At 37.5% G+C, this 16771-nt stretch overlaps 1 non-coding gene across 1 annotated transcript; it reads right to left on the reverse strand.

The window, feature by feature from the left end:
- Positions 1-16261: 16261 nt before the first annotated feature.
- On the reverse strand, positions 16262-16452 carry LOC128658508 (U2 spliceosomal RNA). Its single transcript, XR_008402199.1, has one exon. It is a non-coding gene; the product is annotated as a U2 spliceosomal RNA (small nuclear RNA).
- Positions 16453-16771: the final 319 nt, after the last annotated feature.

Consider the following 16771-nt stretch of genomic DNA (forward strand, 5'->3'; position numbering starts at 1 on the left):
ACGAATTTTATAAGATTGCGACACCAGTAATTTTACCACACTTAACCTTACTTTATAATGATATATATATATAAAGGGTTACCCTCCCTCCCCTAATTTTGCGGCCTCGTGCACTACCATAATCCTTAAACAAGGAAAGGACCAAAATAAGAAGGAATCATATAGACCCATAGCTCTGCTGAGCTCAGACTATAAGATACTCACCACCATCTTGGCCTCAAGGCTTCAAACGCTTCTTCCTAGTATTATACATAATGACCAGGCGGGCTTTATGTTTAAACGCAATTTCTCAGCCAAAATAAGGGAGGTGTTTCTCACTATTGATTTTTTTAGAACCATAGAGGAGATGGGGAGTGGAGGGGGGGGGTCATCCCTGATTTGGCAATCATTGCAATAGATGCTGAAAAAGCTTTTGACTCAGTCCATCATGATCATTTATCATACTCTCTACAACAATTTGGTTTTTATGGCAAATGTCTTAACTTTGTCAATAATCTTTATAATGTAGCCTCTACAAAATCGTCAATCAATGGTTGGACTTCTTCAGATATTTGGCTCAAAAGAGGAACTCGGCAGGGATGTCCACTCTCCCCTCTCCTCTTCAATATTTCTATTGAACCCTTGGCCATCTGTATCAGACAGTATCTCGAAGGGATTAGGATTGGCATGGAAGAGCTGAAAATAGCTCTGTATGCTGATGACATACTTGTATATATCCAATAGTACTAGTAATATTCCCAAACTTCTATCTATAATTGATCAGTTCGGATCTTTCTCTGGGTACAGGGTGAATACTACAAAATCAGAACTTATGTGGATTAAACAACCTAAGGAATCTTTGATAAGTATACCATTTAAAATAGTCTCTGGAGCTTTTAAATATTTAGGGATAGTGATATCTCCTAACCCAGATAACTGGTACAGCCTTAATGTTATCCCGGTACTTAACAGGATTAAGGAGAATCTGAAAAATTGGCAAAACCTACCCCTCTCATTGTCAGGTCGCATAGCCTTATATAAAATGGTCTGTCTCCCTAAAATACTATACGTTTTACAGAACACTCCCTTGATCATAAAAGGAAAAGATTTGTCAATATTTAATTCTTCCTTGAGAAAACCTAGAATTTCCTTAGCTAAACTCTCTCTTCCTAGAGAATTCGCGGGGCTGGCTCTACCTGATTTAAAGCTGTATAATTATGTTTTTTTACTCTGCTTAATTATGGACTGGGTTTTTGAGAGAGAGTATGTCACCAACAATAAGTTAGAGAGGAGTGTAACATATCCACTTCTACCTCTGGCAATTATTCACTGTAACCCTGGTCAGTTACCAAGAGAGGTGAAAAAGATGAGAACAATTTATAATCCGCTTCAAGCCTGGTGGAAAGTATGTAAACTTTTAGATTTAGAACATAGGGTCTCTAGATTTATGCAACTATCAGGTAACCCTCAATTTCAAGCTGGACTTCAATTTTCACCCTTTCAGAGGTGGAATAGGTTAGGTTTGAATAAGGTTTCTCAATTGCTGGACTTTGAAAGGACTTGCATTAAAACCTTTGGCTCATTAAGAGAGGAATTTAATCTCCCCCAAAAAGATTTCTTTCCGTACCTACAAGCAAGGCATTATGCACTTATCATAATAAGCACTTATGGTTGGAACTGGTCTCTGGGGATTATAGAGAAATGGCTTGTCCTAGCTAAAACTGGTTTTGTCTCAGTTTCAACTAGTTACGAAGATCTGAGTTCTATAAAGGGTGCTTCTAACTTGGAAAAGATCTCCACTAAATGGGCTATAGCACTATCACAAGATTACATGGAGAGAATCACATATTAAATTATTGTTAATGACATTTTTTACTCCAGAAAAGGGATCACGGTGTGGTAACTTGAAATTTAACTCTTGTCCTAAGTGTTCCTTCCCATCGGCCAATCTCGTACATATGATTTGGGAGTGTCCAAAGTTGCAACAATTTTGGTCTAAGTTACAATATTGGCTTAATAAAATTCTAGGGACTACGTCCCTTAGATTAAAAGCATTACATATAATATTTTTTTGGAAGGACCCAGAAGACCCGCAGAGCAACACTAAAATCGTTAATATGGCCATACTAGCAGCCAAATACTTAATTCTTAAAAAATGGAAGGGAGGGTCAGCCCCCAGTATTGCAGAGGTCAAAAATTGTCTAAAAAAACAATGTATTTTTGAGCAGATGGATACTAACTTAAACGAAGAATGTGAGGTTATTTGATTTTTTAAGAAGTGGTCAGTCTTTATTAAATCTTTTCCTCCAAGTGAGATTGACCACCTAATCTATTCAGTTCAGAAATACAGAAATTGTACTGCTTGGCATATGGTAATTTTTCTATTTCCCCTCTTTTCTCTTTCCTCCCCTCTTCTCCCCCCCCCCCCTTTTTTTTTTTTTTTTTTGCTTTGCCCTAAATCTAGTCTATCCCGATTAGGAAAAAGAATGTTTTCGATAGTAGAAGGGCAGGCTAAGTTTTAGTGTTAGTCGTTATATGTTGGTATTTTAAGTTAAAGGGAAAATAAAAACCTTCTCCAACAGGTTATTACATAAATGAGCGGAGAGATAATTGAGTCCTTGCAATAGGATCGGTCAGTTTAATTTAATGAACCTAGATCTTTTTACAAGCACGTTTATTGTTAGAGGTACCTAGGTACACATGATTTCTTGTTTAAGGTGAAATTGACTATAGCACCAGGTGTGGCGCTGTAGCATGTTTTTGAAATATATTTTTTTTGTATGTCTCCTTGTGATAACATAAGTTCAAATGAATTTGTATAACCTGTTGGATACTAAATGAAGAATAAAAAAAAAAAAAAGTGACAAAATAAGTGTAAAGTTTTAGTGTCTATAAAACACTGGGAGCTGCCATGTTGTAACTCGTGTTACCTTCTCTGCTGTGGCCAATTAGGGACAGTTATAAATAGGTCACTGGAGTGTGCAACCAATGGTTGTGCTGGATTTAACAGTGTTCTGCACTTCCATTTCTAACAGGAACTGAAAAGCTCACAATTTCAGAATGGAATTACAGGCAAAGAGGACAAAATAAATAATGAAAGTATATTGCAGAGCTGTTTTATATATGCAATTTATCATTTTATATTACCATCTCAAAGTGTTTAATGTCCCTTTAATGAGCATTTAGTGCGACATCACATCAACTAACAAAATATGCCTAAGCTAAATGCAAATCAACTCTAAATGCAAATCAACTCTAATACAAACTTTACTAACAGTGTGGATAATTTAAGTTCTAGAACAAATTTAAGAGATATTTATTAACCAAGCATACATGGTAAGGGGAACAAAATATGTATTATACAATACCACAACAGAATAGGTCTGCAATAAGTTCATCAAGTGGTGGTCCTCTGTGGCAGAGGATGCCACTCAGAGGCAGCTGGTTGCAATTTGGAAGCCTGAGGTTCATTTGAGGTTTGACCAGAAGAAGGAGTCATCCCCCAATCTTTGAGGAGTTGGAGGCCCTCTTGGGGGTTGATGACAGTATGAGTGTCTCCATCCTTAGTTATTATTAATTTGGTGGGGTATCCCCAGTGGTACCGAATGTTCTCAATTCTTAGAGATTGGGTGATGGTTTGGAATGTCCTCCTTTTTTGTAGCTTGTAGCTTGAGATGTCTGGAAAAACTGCCACCATTTGAAATTTTTTAGGCAGGGTATGTTTGTTAGCCAGTTCTCTAAGAATTTTTTCTTTGTGCATGAAAAAGTGAACCCTGGTGAGAACGTCTCTGGGTTTATCCTGAGATACAGATCGTGGCCTCGCCACTCAATGGACACTGTCAAGGATTAGCCCTGGTGGGTCCAAGTCAGGTAAAATACTTTTGCAAAGTTCCAGTATGTATGGTTCCAATTCTGCTGGGCCCAATTCCTCTGAGATCCCCCGAAACCTCAAATTATTTCGGCAGGACCTATCCTCTATATCAGCTAGTTTTAGTTCCAAGTCAGATAATTGGAGTGATAAATTCTGTGAGTAAGCAAGGAGGTTTGCATGGTCAACAGCCAAATCCTCATGCTTACGCTCCAGGGTCTTGGTGCGTTCCCCCAGTGAAGCAATATCTCTTCGGAGTTCAGTTGTGGAGCCTTTAATCTCCTTGGTTAGGGTATCTTGCAGCATGTTCATGTGCCTAGTCAGGATCTCAACAATGTTAGTAGTGGTATTGTCTGTCAATGTGGATTGTGAGTCCATACTGCTTTCTGAGCAACTCATGTCTAAAGCTGAAGTGCAGCCTCTAGTTGGCGTGGTTTTGGAAGCTGGTTGTTCTCTAAAATAATCTTCTAAGGTCTTCTTTGTATGTGGAGCTGTCCTAGGCTTCCACTTGACACTGTGAGACATACTATCAAACAACTCCAAGAAGGACAATACTGAACACAGGGGATATGGATAGAAAGAATAGATCTGAGGTTTGAGCTCAAAAGGGTACAAATATTTTAGAAAAAATAGTCCCCCAGGTGTCTGGTAGGTTTTTATGACATCATGATCTGGGTGCAGTTGTCAGGTTTGAAGCAGAAAGCAAACAAGTTGTTAACTTATTTCCTCTAATTCAGAGCCCCGACCCTCCAGAGTGTAGTACAGGATAAGGTCTTGAACTGCAGGTAACGGAGGTTAGGACTGCTAGGCAGGGCCGATAACTGCTTTCTGCTCAAAAGCACTGGGTTTAAACACCAATCCGGTATAAATGGCGTGTCCGGAACAGTTCAGGTATGTCAGCTGTCAGTTAATGAGAAATAAAAACCCAATTTCAGGCCACAAAATGCAATTTTAAATCTACTTAGTCACAGAGCTCTTTCTCCCTGCGTCTATCTAGTATGGCGGTTAACTCCGCCCCCCGGCATTAAAGTATTTTGATTACATGGCGGAATGTAATTTAATCTGCCAGAGCTCTCAGTTTTGCTGCCATCTTCAGCCTTTGCCCGTGCATTTTTCAGGTACTTGAGTGGGAAGGGCTCCAAAGTGTATATACATATGTCTGTCACATGATACAGGGGACCAGCAAAGTAAAAGAAATTTTACATTTGTTAAGAAAAAAATCTTTTACTCATTTAAAATTCAGAGTAAGTATTATTGCACTGTCTTGTTAAATATGCACTTGTTAGTTATGTAATTATACTGTACTTAATGGTCCTCCAACTATGATGACTGTGCCTATCACTGTAAGTTGCATACAAAAGGTATGATTGGCTTCCACAAATAAGGGAAATTTTGGTAATGTTTGCAGTTGTAAAAAAAAGGCACAAATGTAAATCCTTCACAGTCACTTTAAATTTCTTGGTGTATTTTAAAGCATTTATATGTATCAAACCTGTCAAATGTTCATTGTTCATACAAAATGATATATCAGATGCATAAATTGTGCACTGTTTATATACACAGTTACTAGGAATCATTGCCTACTAAGCATGTGTAATAGTTCTCAGTTTATTCATATATGAGTTTGTGATTGACTGACAGCTGTCATGTGATACAGGTGACTATGATTACAGGGAAACCCGAAACGTGTGAGTGACATCATACGTGCCATGGTCATAGCTTTTTTGCTTGTTTTTAAGGATATAAGTTGTTTCTTACTTGTGTAGTGATCTTTTGTATTTAGTGTATTAAGCATTTCAATCTTTCTTAATAAAGAACCCCCCTTCTCAGCGTATTCAATACTTCACAGTGTATATGTATATGAATCTGTGATTGGCTGATGGATTTTACATGATACAGGGGGCCAGCAAAGTAAAGTAAATAAAAAAATTGTCTTGTTATTATGCACTTGTTGGTTATGTAATTTTACTGTATTTGATGGTCCTTCAACTGTGATGACTATGCCTATCAATGTAAGTTGCATACAAAAGGTATGATTGGCTACCACAAATAAGGCAATGTTGGTCATGTTTGCAGTTGTATTTACATGTACCATATATATCAAAGTTTCATTGTTCATTCAAAATTATATATCAGATGCTTAAATTATATATATATATATATATATATATATATATATATATATATATATATATATATATATATATATATATATAGTATATAAAAGAAGAAGAATTTGGAAGGTACGTTGTTTTTATGACATAGGCACCCACTAAGGAAGAATTTTGGAAATTATGTCCCTAAGGGGGTGCAAAAGGGGGTGAATTTTTTTTATGAGGATACCTATATCTCAAAAGCCTAAGATGCTTCAGATGTGAAAATTGGTATTTAGATTCTCCGTTAAAAATAAAGAAACACTTGTTTTACCATTTCCTGAAAATCCATTTAAGCGCGGGGAAAAGGGGAGGGGTTAATTATGAGGATTCCTATATTTTAAAAACCAAAGATGTTGCAGACGTGAAAATTGATATTTAGATTCTCCTTTAACCCCTTAAGGACTAGTAATGTACCCTGTATTCCGCAGGTCTTTCTATGGGGATTGTGTAATTAATAGCACAGTATTTCCGGTGAGCAGAAGGGATGATGGAGGGTATAATAGTGCTTTCCTGACACTTGGCAGCAGGACTCATGCTATTAGTAACAAGAAAACCATTAACAACAGGGGTAAAAAATAAAGAAACAAGTGTTGTCATTTCCCGAAAATCCACTTGGGGGGGGGTGAAAAGGGGAGGGTTGAGTCATAATATATAATTACAATTTAATAATAAAGTAATTGTAAACAGAATAATAATAACATAATTTTTATGTGCCAGAGAGATGCCCCCCCAAAAAAATAGCTCATTGGTACCCATGTACGAGAAACACTGAAAATTAATGAAAACTCACAAAGTTCATGTCGGGCACACACGTAAGGGCACACACGTCATTGCGAGTGGTCGCATTTTTCATATAATTTTTTACAAATCACAAAATCCATGTGAGCGAAGCCGCGGGCAACAGCAAGACTTTTTATATGCAAAGTTCCTAGGAACCATAGCCTACTGAGCATGTGCAAAAGCTCTCAGTTTATATAATTATGAGTCTGTGATTGGCTGACAGCTGTCATGTGATACAGGTAGCAGGGAAATTACGGAAACGTTGAAATTTGTCAGAAAATAAATAATTAACATTTTAAAATCGGTGTGTTATTATCAAAAATACTTTACACAATACAGTTACACTCATAATAACACCATCTAATAAAAATGATTAAAAACAATATTGCACCAAAAATTTATAATTGCTCAAATATGAGATCTCAGGTGGATTTAACATTGAGATACATGCATATACATCTCTAAACATGTATATGTATGTATATATACACTCACCAGCCACTTTATAAGGTACACCTTGCTAGTACCGTGTTGGACCCCCTTTTGCCTTCAGAACTGCCTTAATTATTTGTGGCATAGGTGTTGGAAAAATTCCTCAGAAATTTTAGGTCCATATTGACATGAAAGAATCCCGCAGTTGCTGCATATTTGTAGACTGCACATTTATGATGCTAATCTCCTGCTTCACCACATCCCAAAGGTGCTCTATTGGATTGAGATATGGTGACAGTGGGGGCCATTGGAGTACAGTGAACTCATTGTCATGTTAAAGAAACCAGTTTGAAGTGATTTGAGCTTTGTGACATGATGCACTATCCTGCTGGACGTAGCGATCAGAAGCTGGGTACACTTTAGACATAAAGGGATGGACATGGTTAGCAACAATACTCAGGTAGGCCGTAGCATTTAAACGATGCTCAATTGGTACTAAAGGACCCAATGTGTGCTAAGAAAATATCCCCCACACCATTACACCACCATCACCAGTCTGAACCATTGATACAAGGCAGGATGTATCCCTGCTTTCATGTTGTTTACGTCAAAAAGATGTTGCAGACGTAAAAATTGGTATTTAGATTCTCCTTTAAAAATAAAGAAATACATGTTTTACTGTTTCCCGTAAATCCACTTAAAGGGGGTGAAAAGGGGAGGGGTTATCTATGAGCATCCCTATATCTCAAAAACCTAAGATGTTAGAAAAGTAAAAATTATAATTTAAAATTGTAATTATAAAGTAAGTTTATAAACCAAATTTCGTGCTCCTGACATTGGGAGTTCTCAATATATGGATATCACTAAAATAATTAATAATCTTTTTTCACATCTGACAGTAGAGTCATAATATATCATTACAATTAAATATTAAAGTAATTGTAAACAGAATAATAATAATAACATATATTTTATGTGCTGGACAGACGCCCCACCCAAAACTTAGCTGATTGGTACCCATGTACGAGAAACACAGAGAATTAACTAAAACTCACGCAGTTCATGTCAGAGTGTGCAACCCGAACGGGCACACACATGAGGGCACACGTCATTGCTAGTGGTCGTGTTTTTCACTATTTTTTACAAATAACAAAATCCATGCAAGCAAAGTCGCTGGCAACAGCAAGTCTTTTTATATGCACAGTTCCTAGGATCCATTGCCTGCTGAGCATGTGCAAAAGTTCTCAGTTTATATAATTATAAGTCTGTGATTGGCTGACGGCTGTCATGTGATGCAGGTGGCAGGAAAATGAAGGAAATTTTGAAATTTGTCAGAAAAAATAATTTACATTTTAAAATCGGTGTTATGTTGTATTTTTATTTTGTATTTGTTGATTATGCAGTTCTACTGTATTTAATGAAATAGCTTGTTTAAATCCATTTAGGGAGTAATGTGATTTTCAGCGTATAGCAATGACCAGAGCAATATTAAAATATTAATAATTAATGTATTTTAAAGCATTTACATGTATCAAATCTGTCAAACTTTTATTGCTCATACAAAATGATATATCAGATGCATAAATTATGCAGTCTATTTATATACACAGTTACTAGAAACCATTGCCTACTGAGCATGTGCAATAGTTCTCAGTTTATTCATATAGGAGGTTGTGTTTGGCTGATTAGCTGATAGCTGTCATGTGATACAGGGGCAGGGAAATGGAAGGACATTTTAAAATTAAGCTTCCATCAAATTGCGCACAGTTTTATGTATGCAAATTTTCGGAGGCAGCAGCTTCTAAGCGTATTCAATACTTCACAGTGAATATGAATCTGTGATTGGCCGATGGATATTACATTATACAGGGGGCCAGCAAAGTAAAGTAAATAAAAAAATTGTCTTGCTATTATGCACTTGTTGGTTATGTAATTTTACTGTATTTGATGGTCCTTCAACTGTGATGACTGTGCCTATCAATATAAGTTGCGTACAAAAGGTATGATTGGCTACCACAAATAAGGAAATGTTGGTCAAGTTTGCACTTGTATTTACATGTACCATATATATCAAAATTTCATTGTTCATTCAAAATGATATATCAGATGCTTAAATTATGCACTATATATATCTATCTATATTATAATCACGTTTGTAACGCGTCTGTCGCCGTCAGGAGTTGCGCACACATCCTCAAAGGAATCTTGACAGCGCAAGGCAGCCAACAGAATGTTGGCTGCGCATGCAGCCAAAATAAGCTGCCTCCAGGAGGATTCAGAAAATGGCAGAATCCACCGGGATGCAGCGAAGGCAAACGGAGCATTACAAAAAAAAAAAAAAAAGTATTAAAAAAAAAAACCTTACCGTTTGCAATAAAATAAAACTAACCATCTGCAATAAGTAATAAAAAAACTAACTAACCGCCAGTATGAACTATTAAGAAAAAAATCAACTAACCGCCCAAACAAAGTTTTAAGAAACAAATTAATAAAAATATCCAATAAAATTATTAACCCCTAAATCCGCCAACCACAACATCGCAAACTACCTAATAAATCTATTAACCCCTAATCCGCCAACCCCCACAACGCATTAAACATAAATTGCCTATTACCTCCTAAACCGCCAACCCCCACAACGCAAAAAACTAATTTAATGACTAAGCCCCCTGACCTAACACCCCCTAAATTAACCCCTTAATTACATTAAAAAAATACATTACAATAAAATTAAAAAACATAAAAAATACATTACATTAATCTAAAATCACAGAAAATAAAAAAGGCGAACATTACAAAAAATAATAAACAACACTATCCAAAATAAAAAAATTAAACCTAATCCCTATATAAATAAAAATGCCCCCCCAAAATAAAAATACCCCCTAATCTAAGAATAAACTACCAATAGCCCTTAAAAAGGGCTTTTTGTAGGGCATTGCCCTAAAGAAATCAGCTCTTTTATATTAAAAATAAACAAAGTCCCCTCCTAACAGTAAAACCCCCACCCACCTAATCCCCCCCCCAAAAAAACTAACACTAATAACCCTAAACTATCCATTGCCCCTAAAGGGGCAATTGTATGGGCATTGCCCTTAAAAGGGCATTCAGCTATTTTTCAATGCCCTTAAAAGGGCATTCAGCTCTTTTGAAAATTGCCCAATAAACACTTCTCTAAAAAAACAAAAACACCCCAAAAATTAAAAAAATACCTAACACTAAAAAATAGATACTCATGGTTTCAGAAGTTCAGCAGAGAAGATCTTCTTCCAGGCGGGTCCATCATCTTCATCCACAGCGAAGGCAGCACGGAGCGGAGGTCAGGAGCGGTCTTCCCAGATGTGGCGATCCTCTGAGGCGGTCATCGGTGGCGGCGGTCCTCGGCGAAGGCGTGGAGGTTCCTCTTCATTCAAACGTCCGACGCACACTGAAGATTGAATTCAAGGTACCCCATATTTATTGGGGTACCTTGCATTCCTATTGGCTAAAATTTTCAAAATCAGCCAATAGGATGAAAGCTACTGAAGTCTTATTGGCTGACAATTCAGCCAGTAGGAAAGCGGTACCTTGCATTCAATATTCAGTATACAACGGACATCAGAAGAAGATGAGCCTCCATGCCATCGAGGACCACCGCCGCCGAGGACCACCGCCGATAGTACTGATGACCACCGCTGAGGATCGCCACATCTAGGAAGACCGCTCCGAACCTCTGCTCCACGCCACCTTCGCTGTGGATGAAGATGATGGACCCATCTCCGCCGGACTTCTGAAAGCGTGAGTACCTATTTGGGGCTTTAGTGTTAGTTTTATTTTTAATTTTTGGAGGGGTTTGTATCTTTAGATTAGGGTTTATTGGGCAATTTTCAAAAAAGCTGAATGCCCTTTCAAGGGCAGTAAAAAGAAGCTGAATGCCCTATTAAAAGCAATGCCTATACAAATGCCCCTTTAGGGGCAATGGGTAGTTTAGGTTTATTAGTGTTTTTTATTTTTGGGGGGTTTGGTGGGTAGGGGTTTTACTGTTAGGGGGGACATTGTTTATTTTTAATAAAAAAGAGCTGATTTCTTTAGGGCAATGCCCTACAAAAAGCCCTTTTAATGGATATTGGTAGTTTATTCTTAGATTAGGGGGTGTTTTTATTTTTAGGGGGCTTTTTATTTTTATAGGGATTAGGTTTAATTTTTTTATTTTGGATAGTGTTTTATTTTTTGTAGCTTGGGGGGTTACATTTTTCACACTATGAGGCCTACTTATCAAGCTGTCAACTGTGCTGCATTCGACGGCACCAGTACGCTTGCCTGACATCGTCTAACATCGCACCCGCGGACCTGAATACGTTCTCCATATTAAAGCGGTGCACAAAGTACGGGGCGATAAACAGCGGACTGTTGTTAACTGACAGTCATCGATCTCGCTGCTATTCGGCTTTTTCACAGCTTTATTTGTATACTTTCAATAAACACCACCACTATACTAAACTGTTTAACCCCTATCCTGCCGCTCCCGGACCCCGCTGCAACTCTAATAAAGGTATTCATGTAATCCACCAGCACTTATAGGTATAAAAAGTATCTTTTATTGAAGATCAGGTTAAAACAAGCAACGTTTCGTCACGAAACGTTGCTTGTTTTAACCTGATCTTCAATAAAATATACTTTTTATACCTACAAGTGCTGGTGGATTACATGAATACTACTAATACATTGAGGAGTTGCAGTTTTTCCTTACCACCGTGCACACTCAGTGGTGCTGTATTTATTTATGGATTTGGGGCAACTCTAATAAACTTATTAACCCCTATCCTGCCGCTCCCAGACCCCGCTGCCACCTACATTATGTTCTTAACCCCTAATCTGCCGCCCCCTACACCGCTGCCACCTACATTACGTTATTAACCACTATCCCGCCACTCACGGAGCCCACCTCAACTAAATAAAGTTATTAACCCCTAAACCGTCAGCCCCCCACATCGCCATAAACTAAATTAAACTATTAACCCCTAAACCTAACAACCTTCTAACTTTATATTAAATATTAACTCATACTAAATTACATTATACTACAAATTAAATTAACTAGATTATATAACTAGATAAAAGCCTAACCCTACTCAAATAATTTAAATCTACACTAAAAAATTACAAAGTTACAAAAAACTATCAACTAAATTACAAAAAAATAACAAACACTAAGTTACAAAAAAAAATAAACACTAAGTTACGCATTTTTTTTTAATCAAAGATTTAAACTAATTACACTTAATCTAAGGGCCCTATGAAAATAAAAAAGCCCCCCCCCAAAATAAAAAAAACCCTAGCCTACAATAAGCTACAAATAGCCCTTAAAGGGCCTTTTGTGGGGCATTCCCCCAAAGAAATCAGCTCTTTTACCTGTAAATATAAAATATATATACCCCCCCAACAGTAAAACCCACCACCCACACAACCAACCCCCCTCAAATAAAAACCTAACTAGAAAAACCTAAGCTCCCTATTGCCCTGAAAAGGGCATTTGTATGGGCATTGCCTTTAAAAGGGCATTTAGCTCTATTGCAGCCCAAACCCCTAATCTAAACATAAAACCCACCCAATACACCCTTAAAAAATTCTAACACTAACCCCTGAAGATTCAATTACAGTTTTGAAGATCCAACATCCATCCTCCAAGAAGCCGGCTGAAGTCTTTATCCAAGCCTTCAGAAGTCTTCACCCAGACGGCATCTTCTATCTTCATCCATCCGGTGCGGAGCGGCTCCATCTTCAAGACATTCAACGCAGAGCATCCTCTTCGTTCAACGTCTTCTTTCTGAATGAAGGTTCCTTTAAATGACGTCATCCAAGATGGCGTCCCTTAGATTCCGTTTGGCCAATAGAATGCGAACTCAATCCTATTGGCTGATTGGATCAGCCAATAGGATGAAAGCTCAATCTATTGGCTAATTGCAACAGCCAATAGGATTTTTTCAACCATAATTCCGATTGGCTGATTCTATCAGCCAATCGGAATCTAAGGGACGCCATCTTGGATGATGTCATTTAAAGGAACCTTCTTTTCGGAAGAAGACGTTGAACGATGAGGATGCTCTGCGTCGGATGTCTTGAAGATGGAGCCGCTCCGCGCCAGATGGATGAAGATAGAAGATGCCGTCTGGGTTAAGACTTCTGCGGGCTGGGATGAAGACTTCGGCCGCTTGGAAAAAGACTTCGGCCGGCTTCTTGGAGGATGGATGTCGGATCTTCAAAACTGTAAGTGAGTCTTCAGGGGTTAGTGTTAGGATTTTTTAAGGGTGTATTGGGTGGGTTTTATTTTTAGTTTAGGGTTTGGGCTGCAATAGAGCTAAATGCCCTTTTAAGGGCAATGCCCATCCAAATGCCCTTTTCAGGGCAATGGGGAGCTTAGGTTTTTTAGTTAGTTTTCTATTTGGGGGGGTTGGTTGTGTGGGTGGTGGATTTTACTGTTGAGGGGTATTTGTATTTTTTATTTACAGGTAAAAGAGCTGATTTCTTTGGGGCAATGCCCCACAAAAGGCCCTTTTAAGGGCTATTTGTAGTTTATTGTAGGCTAGGTTTTTTTTTATTTTCATAGGGCCCTTAGATTAGGTGTAATTAGTTTAAATCTTTGATAAAAAAAAATTTGTGCAACTTAGTGTTTGTTATTTTTTGTAACTTAGTTGTTAGTTTTTTTGTAACTTAGTAATTTTTTAGTGTAGATTTAAATTATTTGAGTAGGGCTAGGTTTTTAAAGATATTATATAGTTAATTTAATTTGTAGTTTAATGTAATTTTAGTCTAATAGTTAGGGTAGATTAATTAGAAGATTAATATAGTTTAATTTAATTTTAGTATAATAGTTTGGGTAGGTTAATTAATAGTTTAATATAGTTTAATTTAATTCTAAAGGTAAGTTTAGATGTATTTTAAGATAGGGATGAGTTAATATTTCATAAAAAGTTAGCGGGTTGTTAGGTTTAGGGGTTAATAGTTTAATTTATTTTATGGGAATGTGGGGGGCTGGCGGTTTAGGGGTTAATAGATTTCGTAAGTGCTAGTGATGTGGGAGTGATGTGGGAGGCCAGGGGTTTAGGGGTTAATACATTTATTTTGTTGTGGTGGGCTCCGGGAGTGGTGGGATAGGGGTTAATAACTTTATGTAGGTGGCGGCAGTGTTGGGAGCGGCAGATTAGGGGTTAATAACTTTTTTTTAGGTGGCGGCGGTGTCGAGACGGCAGAATAGGGGTTAATAAGTATAATGTAGGTGGCGGCAGTGTCGGGACGGCAGAATGGGGTTAATAAGTATAATGTAGGTGTCGGCGGTGTCGGGATGGCAGAATAGGGGTTAATAAGTATAATGTAGGTGGCGGCGGTGGCGGGCGGCAGATTAGGGGTTTTTAGACTTGAGGTACATGTTAGGTGTAAACATAACTTTTATTTAACGGGCAGCAGCGAACATAAGCTTTCGCTGCTTTCAGACTCCCATTGATTCCTATGGCATCTGCCGCCTCCAGGGCGGCGGATTGAAAAGCAGGTACGCTGGGCCGGAATAGTGGCGAGCGTACCTGCTAGATATTTGTTGACTAGCAAAAATAGTCAGATAGTGCCGAATTTGCATTCAGAACATCTGTAGTGACGTAAGCATCTGTGTCGGACTGAGACCAGCAGATCGTATGTTATGTCACAAATTTCAACTTTTGCTGGTCTGTAGGCTTTGATAACTAAGGGGAATCAGGCTCGCCACAATTACGCCGCGGAATTCCAGCGTATTTGCAGTTGACGGCTTGATAAATAGGCCTCATAGAATACCCTCTGGGCAGTTTTATCAACTAGTATATATATATAAAAGAAGAAGAATTTGGAAGGTACGTTGTTTTTATGACACAGGCACCTACTAAGGAAGAATTTTTGGAAATTACCTCCCTAAGGGACTGCAAAATGGGGTGAATTTTTTTATGAGGATACCTATATCCTAAAAACCAAAGATGCTAGAGACATGAAAATTGGTCTTTAGATTCTCCTTTAAAAATAAAGAAAAATGTGTTTTACCATTTCCCAAACATCCACTTAAGGGGGCTAAAAGGGGAGGGGTTATTTATAAGGATCCCTATATCTCAAAAACCAAAGATGTTGCAGACGTGAAAATTGGTATTTAGATTCTCCTTTAAAAATAAAGAAATACATGTTTTACCATTTCCCAAAAATCCACTTAAGGGGGGTGAAAAGGGGAGGGGTTATTTATGAGGATGCCTAAATCTCAAAAACCAAAGATGTTACAGACATCAAAATTGGTATTTAGATTCTCCTTTAAAATTAAAGGAACAAGATAAAGAAACACGTGTTTTACCATTTCCCGAAAATCCAATTAAGGGGGTGAAAAGAGGAGGGGTTATTTATGAGCATCCCTATATCTCAAAAACCGAAGATGTAAAGTAAAAATTATAATTTAAAATCAGAATTATAAAGTAAGTTTACACGCCAAATTTCTTGCTCACTAACGTCAGGAGTTCTCAAGATATGGATATCACAAAAAAAAAGAAATCTCTTTTTTCACATCTGACAGTTGACTCGTAAATATAATTACAATTTAATATTAAAGTAAATGTAAACAGAATAATTATAACATATTTTTTATGTGCCGGAGAGATGCCCCGTCCAAAACTTAGCTCATTGGTACCCATGTACGAGAAACACAGAGAATTAACGAAAACTCAGACAGTTCATGACAGAGTGTGCAAATAGAACGGGCACACATGTGAGGGCACACATCATTGCGAGTGGTCGCGTTTTTTGCTATTTTTTACAAATCACAAAATACACACGAGCGAAGCCGAAGGTAACAGCAAGTCTTTTTATATGCACAGTTCCTAGGAACCATTGCCTACTGAGCATGTGCAAAAGTTCTCAGTTTATATAATTATGAGTCTGTGATTGGCTGACGGATGTCATGTGATACAGGTGGCAGGGAAATTAGGGAAATTTTGAAATTTGTCAGAAAAAAAATAATTTACATTTTAAAATCGGTATTATGTTGTATTTTTTATTTTTCTATTTTTTTTGGTGCACCGGTCCTGGAGCTACTGCAATACCAGGTCAATGTGTGGAGTGGACAGAGCAAGCTCTTCTTCCATCTCCCTGTTCCAAAAATCCATTTAATATATGGTCCCCAAATAGGGGACGTATCAGATATTAAACTGATAAGAACAGATACTACACTTGATCTTAGCCAAAAGGCAGAGAAGCGATTTTATTATGTTGTATTTTTATTTTGTATTTGTTGATTATACCTTGAAATACCTTGTTTAAATCCATTTATGGAGTAATGTCATTTTCAGCATATATCAATGACCAGAGCAAAATAAAAATAATTATTATGAATAATTGATAATATTTTACTATATGAAATTTTGGAAACATTTTTGTTGGCAGTGCCTCACAGACAAAGACAATGTTGATTAAAGAGCATTGAACTCTAAGAGCCAGATTATGAGTGGAGCGCAAAAGTTTGCGCCCAAGCAATATTGGGTTTTTGAGTGTGTTTGCATGCAAGTTAAATTGATCTAAT

The sequence above is a fragment of the Bombina bombina genome, chromosome 4, assembly GCF_027579735.1.
Source record: "Bombina bombina isolate aBomBom1 chromosome 4, aBomBom1.pri, whole genome shotgun sequence".
Taxonomy (NCBI): Eukaryota; Metazoa; Chordata; class Amphibia; order Anura; family Bombinatoridae; genus Bombina; species Bombina bombina.